We start from the raw sequence: 9421 nt of genomic DNA, 5'->3' as shown, positions 1-9421 counted from the left end.
TTACAGTTTTAAGTTCTCGAACTTTCTCCAACCACAAATCCAAAGAATCTTAGTGATGGAAAAACCCTTAAAACTCACCTTGTTTAGCCACCTTTCTATTGAAATTTCTTTCTAGCATTCTCAACAAGTTGTTATTAGGTGATTCTTGGACCATTCGAGACCCAGAGCCAAACTAGCAACATTTCCGAAGGCATTCATTCCACCATCTTTCACTGTAACTTTCTCTATCAGCAGAGTTCCCACTTCTGTATATTTCTTCCTTATATTGTACCCAAAATCTCTCCTGATTTCTTCTACCAATCATCCCTGCTTCTGCTTCATGATACCTTACAAAAAATGCAATCCGTTTTTCACTTCTGTATGACAGTCTTTCAGATGTCTAAGGACAGTTATCATGGCCATCCCTGCGCCTTCTCTTCTCCAAGCTAATCAGGCCCTATTCCTATGACTGGTAGTCATCAAGTCCTTTTACCATCCTAGTCATATTTTTTTTAAATAATAAACCAAGAGCTTTATGATGTAGCAGGCAATTTATAATGAATCCAAGAGAGCCTGTCTTCTCTGGGAAGACAGGATGTCTGTAAAAACCCCTGAAGATTTACTTCAAAAAATAAGTTCTCCCTTTTACCACAGCTTTTGGCTCTGTACCTGCCCAAATCGTCCCTACCCCATTTGAAATGGGCAGAGCACACAGGTATAACTGACCAACACTGGCCAGCGACTCCAGTAGACAGTTACCACCTAGTTCTGTGTTACTTGTGGATGAAGGCATAGATTAGCAGATCCAGCAAAGGATTTAGGAAACAGACAATTTCTCCCTTCACCTTGAAAATAAAATAAATTTTAGTGGATGAATGTCCTGAAATGGTTTAGTTGGGAGTTCCTAGGAAGATGGTCCTTTGTCAACAATTCTTCATCAGCCTATACATACAAAATTCTTCTCAAGGTAACATGAGTCTTTTTATTTTTTAAAACAGTCATTCTTGCTTTAAGAACTCATAATGGAGGAACGCATTGGCTCAGTGGGTTAAAGCCTCTGCCTTCAGCCCGGGTTGTGGTCCCAGGGTCCTGGGATCTGGGATCGAGCCCCACATAGGGCTCTCTGCTCAGTGGGGAGCCTGCTTCCTCCTCTCTCTCTGCCTGCTTCTCTGCCTACTTGTGATCTCCATCTGTCAAATAAATAAATAAAATCTTTAAAAAATAAAAGAAATCATAATGGAGCCTAGTGCTCCTACTGCTAATGCCTTTTTATGCAACTGGAGTAACACCACGCTGCTGTTTTCTGTGGGCTTCTCAAACCCTTTATAAATTGTACCTCATTAGCAAGTCAATGTCATTTCTGTCCCGTGAGTGCACAGCCTGCACAACTGCACTGCTCTTAAAGTTTGTAAGCACTTTCAGTACCACAAACTAGGCTCATTCCTTCACGGCTTGATTCTTTGTGCTAATGGGAGAGTTATGTAAGGCTGCATGAAATGCCGGAAGCATGTCCCCTTACTACAGAATGCCATCCACCTCGCTAAGGTCCAGGCCTGGCTCAGTGTCTGCTGCTGCCGCCGCCTCTTCCTGCTTGTCCACGAATTTGTTCTCATCAAACTCATTGATGTCCACCTAGTGGAAGTGCTAGGACAGTGTGTTCTGGGCCACAGTGGCAGGGGTGTCGGGGAGGTGGGCATGGACTTGGCGCCCACCCAGCTGGCTCTACTCTGGGTCCAAACTTGGCCCTACCCTGCTGGACACCAGCTAAGCCTGGGGCCTAGTCATCTTTTTTTTTTTTTTTAAAGATTTATTTGACAGGGTGCCTGGGTGGCTCAGTGAGCTAAAGCCTCTGTCTTCGACTCAGGTCATGATCCCAGAGTTCTGGGATAGAGCTCCACATCAGACTCTGCTCAGTGGGGAGCCTGCTTCCCGCGCACTCTCTCTCTGCCTGCCTGTCTGCCTACTTGTGATCTCAGTCTGTCAAATAAATAAAATCTTTAAAAAATGATTTATTTCACAGAGAGAGATACAGTCAGAGAGGGAACACAAGCTGTGGTAGCTGAACAGGGAGCCCGATGTGGGCCTGGCTCCCAGGACCTTGGGATCATAACCTGAGCATCTTTAGCCAATCAAAAAAGCAAAAGTTTATTTTAAAACTTCTAATATTTTGTCCTTATCACTCTGTAATAAAATGTGCCATCCAAATCCAAAAAGAAGAAGGAGGAAGAGGAGGAGGAGGCAGACAATGACTGAGATACCCAGGCACCCCCAGCCATCCTTTTTTAAATATGCTTCAGCTTATCAATCTCAAGTCTCTAAACTGGATGCTTTACATTTGGATTACTCGTAGCTGTTAAAGCAAAGCTGTTATTTTTCTTTCTGTAGCTATTATACCTCTATCAATGTAGTTTTTAATTTTTTTTAAGATTTTTTTATTTCTTTGAGAGGCAGAGATCACAAGTAGGCAGAGAGGCAGGCAGAGAGAGAGAGGTGGAAGCAGGCTCCCTGCCAAGCAGAGAACCCAATGCGGGGCTCAATCCCAGGACCCTGGGATCATGACCTGAGCTGAAGGCAGAGGCTTTAACCCACTGAGCCACCCAGGTGCCCCTCAATGTAGTTTTTAAACTTACACTCCTTTCCTTTGGAAATCGACTCACACTCTTGACTCACAGAGCTTCCTAATCACTTTTTTTCCTCTTTCCCAACAGTTCATCCAACATATTATGTCTTCTTTTAAAATACATCATGGGTCTCTTCTTTTCTTCCATTCTAGTAACTCCCAACTATAATTTGGGCCTAGTCACTTCTTCCCTGAATTACTACATTCATCTCCTAACTGGTCTTCCTATCTCTATTCTTTCTCTTATTCTTATTCATCCTCTGACCTACTGCCACTTCCTAATGCATCATTTTGACTGTAGTTTAGTATAGTCGTTCAGGGCTTAGGCTTTGGAGCTAGACTATTGGGTTCAAATCTCAGCTCTACGGTTTATGAGCTCTGTGAGCTTGGGGAATTCACTTAACCTAAAAGCATTATTTCATTCTTCTTTCAAATATGGCTAATAATGGTACCTATCTCCTAGAGTGGAATAAATGAAATATCACATAAAAGTTAGCCCCCGGCTTGCTGCATGATAAACATGTAATATGCATGAACTAGTATTATTATATCTACTGTTATCACCCAGCTGATCAAAAATCCCCGGTGTTTTCCACTGCCTATCAAAAAAACTGAAATATATTTTACACTGTTGGTGGGAATGCAAGTTGGTGCAGCCTCTTTGGAGAACAGTGCGGAGAGTCCTCAAGAAATTAAAAATGGAACTTCCCTATGACCCTGCCATTGCGATCCTGGGTATTTACCCCAAGAATACAGATGTCGTGAAAAGAAGGGCCATCTGTACCCCAATGTTTATAGCAGCAATGGCCACGGTCGCCAAACTGTGGAAAGAACCAAGATGCCCTTCAACGGACAAATGGATGAGGAAGATGTGGTCCATATACACTATGGAGTATTATGCCTCCATCAGAAAGGATGAATACCCAACTTTTGTATCAACATGGACGGGACTGGAAGAGATTATGCTGAGTGAAATAAGGCAAGCAGAGAGAGTCAATTATCATATGGTTTCACTTATTTGTGGAGCATAACAAATATCATGGAGGACAAGGGGTGTTAGAGAGGAGAAGGGAGTTGGGGTAAATTGGAAGGGGAGGTGAATCACGAGAGACTATGGACTCTGAAAAACAATCTGAGGGGTTTGAAGTGGCAGGGGGGGTGGAAGGTTGGGGTACCAGGTGGTGGGTATTATAGAGGGCCCGGATTGCATGGAGCACTGGGTGTGGTGAAAAAATAATGAATACTGTTTTTCTGAAAATAAATAAATTGAAAAAATTTTTTTAAAAAGTCAATACACAAAAAAATAAAGCTATAATGCCAAACTACTACAAACTGGCTTGATTACTTTGAACAAGTTACCTGTTTCTTCACCTATAAAATGAAGGGGATACATTAAATTATCTCAAAAGACCCTTCAAGGTCAGACATTCTATAATTCAACATTCTAGTCATTTTTTCCTCTCCTATCCAATTGTACTAATCCTAGTTCTCAAAAAAAAAAAAATGCCACTCCCCACTTGCCCTCCAAGATGTTGTTCAAATGGTATCCCCTTCATGAATCCTTCAGTCAGATGAGATCAGTCTCTTCTCTGAAGTCCTAGAACTATTAGTTTCCTTGGCTCTGTGATACCGATCACATTCTACCTATGGACATATGTCTTATACCCCCCACCAGACTAAAATACAGGTACTGTATCTTTTTCAGCTATGTATTCAGCTCACTGTGTTCAATACTATGCCTCTTACATTGTAGGATATTACAATGCTTATTGAATACTTGAAGAATGAAGTTTTACTTATATATGACAGAATTTTCATCATTTGATAGTGTATGTATCTTCAACCAATTCATGTTTCTTGAACATATTTAAAAGACATATTTAAAGAATATTCAGGAACACACACAAAAAACAAATAACCCAATTTAAAATGGGCAGAGGATCTGAATAGATATATTTCCAAAAAAGACATACAAATAACTGACAGACACATGAAAAGATACTCAACATTGCTCATCATCAGGAAATTGCAAATCACAGTAAGATATTGCTTGACACATATCAGAATGGATAAAATCAAAAAGATAAGAAATAACAAGTGTTGGTAAGGATGTGGAGAAAAAGGAACCCTTGTGCCCTATTGGAGGGAAAGTAAATTTGTATGGCCACTGTGGAAAACAATATGAAAGTTCTTCAAAAAATTAAAAATAAAAATACCATATGACCCAATAATTCCACTACTGGGTATTTACTAAAAGAAAACAAAAACACTAATTCAAAGAGATATATGCACCCCTATGTTTACTGCATCATTATTACAGTAGCCAAGATATGGAAGCCACCCAAATGTCCATCAATAGTTGGATGGATAAAAAAGATTTGATATTTATATACAATGGTATATACTCAGCATAAAAATAAAGGATGAGATGATGAAGCCAATATTTACATTCAAATCTGCTAAACAAGAATCACCACTGTTTAACAAATATACCATACATATCATAGTATATTTATACTTTTTAACCTGCCTTTTCACTCAATAAATATTATAGAATCTTTAAATGTCTATAAATATAACTCTACATTGTCATTTCAAATGCATTTTTAGTATTTCATTATAAGGTATACCAAAATTTATTTAGTCTTTTATTGATAGAAATTTTGGTTATACCTAGTTTTTCACAATTTTAATATTACTGTGCCAAAAGCCTTTTATGTACATACATATTCATGCATATGAATTACTATTTCCTCAGAATAAATTCTCAGAACTTTTATGACACTTCCAGGATGTGACAAGAATGATCTACAAAATATTCCAAGGAAAGAGACAAGCCAATTGCTTTATAAAGTTAAGCACAAATTCCAAAATGAAGATGTGTTTAATGGAGAGTACAGAAAGAAAAAACAAAAGCAAAATAACAAGGAGATAAGTGAGGAAGAGAAAACTAAAAACTAAAGATAGGACCTATGAAAATTTGAGAATAGGTGAGTAAGAGAGAAGAATATTATCTGGTGGTGGCCTTAATGGATAAAATGGACAAACTGACAGTGTAAAATGAGAAATTTGGATCATGGGGTTCTTTTCGGAATTATTTTTAGAGCAGAGAGAAGGCCGGGGGCATGGTCTTATGTTGAGGTACCACTCAAAGAAGAAAGAGACAGCTAATAGAAGAGCTGACATGATAACTCCAGAAGTGAATGGCAGGATCCAGTTGTTGGAAAAGAGAAATACCCTCAGCCCTGCCAGCCTCACTGTTGAGTTCAACACAACTTTGGAGGAGAGAATTTTCAACAAATCTTTGAAGACTGCTGTTTTCAGGGGCACCTGGGAGGAAGAGGAAATGGTTGTCAAGGTGACACAAGGAATCTGGTTGCAGAAGGTGCTGAAACTGGCAGAATTCATACTTCTCAAAGCACTAGGAAGAGTAAAAAGGGGATAGGCAATATTTGATTGACAAGTATTAGAATTTCTCTGAAATTTTTAAAATGTCAAATGCTGTGAAATATGTCTGGATCAAAACAATAATGTTTGCTGTATGATTTTCCTCTCAAACTCTTGCAGAGAAATGAAATAGCAGGTGTATTGATTAAATCAAAGAATATAGTACATAGCAATGGATAGGTAAGGGAAGAAACTGAAGTAAGAGAGAAGCAAGGAAAGGCTACCATTGTATATAGAGGACACACCTCTCTTATGGAACCCGATGCCATGTTTGAAAGAAGCAAAAGTCTAAAGACAAAAAGGGGATGGTTTCTATATAACCAGTTAAATATTTTTCAGATTAAATCATTCTGGTAAGATGCACAGAAGGCCAGAGAAGCTAAAATCAGATGAAATGAAAAGTTATAAATATGTAAGTTAAAGGCAAATATCCTAGTAACAAATTCTGTAAGTGGTGAAAATTCTTGGCATTTACTTTTTAGGAAAAAAAGACACAGGACTAACTTGGGGAATCAAAATAAAGATCAAAATAAAATAAAAATAAATTGGAGAATTTTAAGTTATAATATAGTCTAAGACTAAGCAAGCAGATTGGGTGGTATAAAGTTATCCTAATAGGAACCACTGAGGTAGCTGTCTGGAACAATAAATCCAAATTTCAGGAAGGTCACATTCTAGTACCTGGAAGAAGACAAAGTGGGTGTGATCAAGTTGGAGGTGTTAGGAGAATTAATATAGTGAAGAAAAAAAATGCCTCAATTTAGGCATCAGACATACCTCAGCTTGCATTTTAGTCCTGAAATTTACTAATTATATGACTTTAGACAAGTTATCTTCCCTAAGCTTTGGTTTCTTTATTGTAAAATGAGCATAATAATGGTATGGACCACAGAAGGATATTGTAAGAAATTGGTAAGATAATATACATAAAGTTCTTAGAGGAGTTCCTGGCATATAAGAAGTGCTCGATAAATATGGGGATATCAGGGAAAATGTTCCCCAAAATTTTAATAGTTATATCTCTTAGTGGTAAGATTTATAGAATTCTTTACTTCCTCCTTTGTTTTATCTCTTAAATGGACTTTTTTTAAGTTCAGTAGTTAATATGCAGTGTTATATTAGTCTCAGTACAACGTACTGATTCAACAATTCCATATATCACTCAGTGCTCATCAAAACAAGCACACTCCTTAATCCCCATCACCTATTTTACCCAACCCCCTCCTTAATCCCCACTGCCTACTTTACCCATCCCACTCCCACCCACCTCCCCTCTGGTAACCATCAGTTTGTTTCCTATAGCTAAGTGTCTGTTTCTTGGTTTGCCTCTCTATATATTTCTTTCCCTTTGCATGTTTTTCATTTTGTTTTGTTTTTTAAATTCCACATATGAGTGAAATCATATGGTATTTGTCTTTCTCTGGCTGACTTATTTTGCTAAGTTTTATGCTCTTTAGCTCCATCCATGTCATTGCAAATGGCAAGATTATATTCTTTTTAATGGCTAAATAATATTCCATTGTATATGTATAACATATCTTCTTTATCCATTCATCTATCAGTAGACATTTGGTCTCCTTCCGTATCTTGGCTATTATAAACAATGATGCTATAAATATTGGGATCCATATATCCCTTTAAATTAATGTGCTTGCATTTGGGGGCAAACATCTAGTAGTGTGTTTACTGGATTGGAGGTAGTTCTATTTTTAACTTTTTGAGGGACCTCCATACTGTTTTCCACAATGGCTGCACCAGTTCACACTCTGACCAATAGTACAAGAGGGTTCCTTTTTCTCCATGTCCTCACAATCATTTGTTTCTCGTGTTGTTGATTTTAGCTATTCTGACAAGTATGAAATGATACCTCATTGAAGTTTTGATTTGCATTTCCCTGATGATGAATGATGTTGAGCATCTTTTCATTTGAATGGACTTTTTAAATAACATCTTATTTTGAAATAGTTTAAGACTCAAAAGAAATAGCAAAATTATAATAGAGTTCTTATATACATTTCACATAGTCTCTACCAATGTTAATATCTTACATAACCATAGAACAACATCAAAACCAGAATGTTAACTTTGCTACAATACTATTAACTAAAGTACAAACCTTATTTAACATTCACCAGTTTTTATATGCACTTTTTTGGCATGCAGTTCTATAAAATTTTATTACATGTGTAGATCTGAGTAACCATCAACACAAACAGGACACAGAACTGTTCATAGGGCTTTTTAAAATGATACTTTAGCATGTTTTCTTTTTTAAAAAATACAGTATTATAATTATAAAATTATAATATTTTTCTTGTCCTTTAAAATATTCCTGCCAAAACTTCTAAGATGAAGAAGAAAAACCAGAAGTTTATAGCAGTAAATATCTACATTAGAAAAAAGAAAGGTCTTAAATAAACCACCTAACATTACACTTCAAGGAGCTAGAAAAAGAAAAACAAAGACCAAAGTTAGCAGAAGGAAAAAATAATAAAGGTTAAAGCAGAAAGAAATAAAATAGAAAATAGAAAGTAATAGAAAAGATTATGAAATTGGAGGAGGAGATGAACGATGAAAGACTTTGGACCCTGAAAAACAAACTGAGGGTTTTGGAAGGGAGGAGGGTTGGGGGGTTTGGAACACTGAAAAAAAATTTTAAAAAAAGCTGAGAGCTGGTTTATCGAAAAGATAAAGAAAATTAAGAGACCTTTAGCTAGACTAAATAAGAAAACAAGAAAGAGAAAGCAAATAAATAAAATCAGAAATGAAAGATATTACAACTGGTACTATACACATACAAAGGATCATAGAGACTACTATGAACAATTATAAACCAACAAATTGGGGCGCCTGGGTGGCTCAGTGGGTTAAGCCGCTGCCTTTGGCTCAGGTCATGATCCCAGGATCCTGGGATCAAGCCCCGCATCGGGCTCTCTGCTCAGCAGGGAGCCTGCTTCCTCCTCTCTCTCTGCCTGCCTCTCTGCCTACTTGTGATCTCTGTCTGTCAAATAAATAAATAAAATCTTAAAAAAAAATAAACCAACAAATTGGACAACCTAAAAGAAATGAGTAAATTCTTAGAAATATGCAACTTAGAAATATTGAATCATAAGGAAATAGAAATTCTGAACAGACCAGTTATGACCTAGAAAATTAAAATAGTAATCTAAAACCTCCAAACAAAGGAAAGCTCAGAATAGAACCAGATGGCTTCATAGGTGAATTCTAACAAATACCTGATGAAAAAATAACATAAATACTTCTCAAACTCTTCCAAAAAATTGAAGAGGAGGGAACACTCTCAAACATATTGTATAAGACCAACAGTACCCTGATACCAAAGCCAAATAAGGACAGTATGAGAAAAAAAAAAAA

At 37.2% G+C, this 9421-nt stretch overlaps 1 pseudogene; it reads right to left on the bottom strand.

Moving 5' to 3' along the window:
- Positions 1-1193: 1193 nt before the first annotated feature.
- LOC132006995 (actin-related protein 2/3 complex subunit 5-like protein) overlaps positions 1194-9421 on the bottom strand; it is a 59352-nt pseudogene continuing 51124 nt past the window's right edge.

The sequence above is a fragment of the Mustela nigripes genome, chromosome X (assembly GCF_022355385.1).
Source record: "Mustela nigripes isolate SB6536 chromosome X, MUSNIG.SB6536, whole genome shotgun sequence".
Lineage (NCBI taxonomy): Eukaryota > Metazoa > Chordata > Mammalia > Carnivora > Mustelidae > Mustela > Mustela nigripes.
Note: the sequence above shows the minus strand (reverse complement) of the source record. Positions and strands in the feature narration are given on the sequence as shown.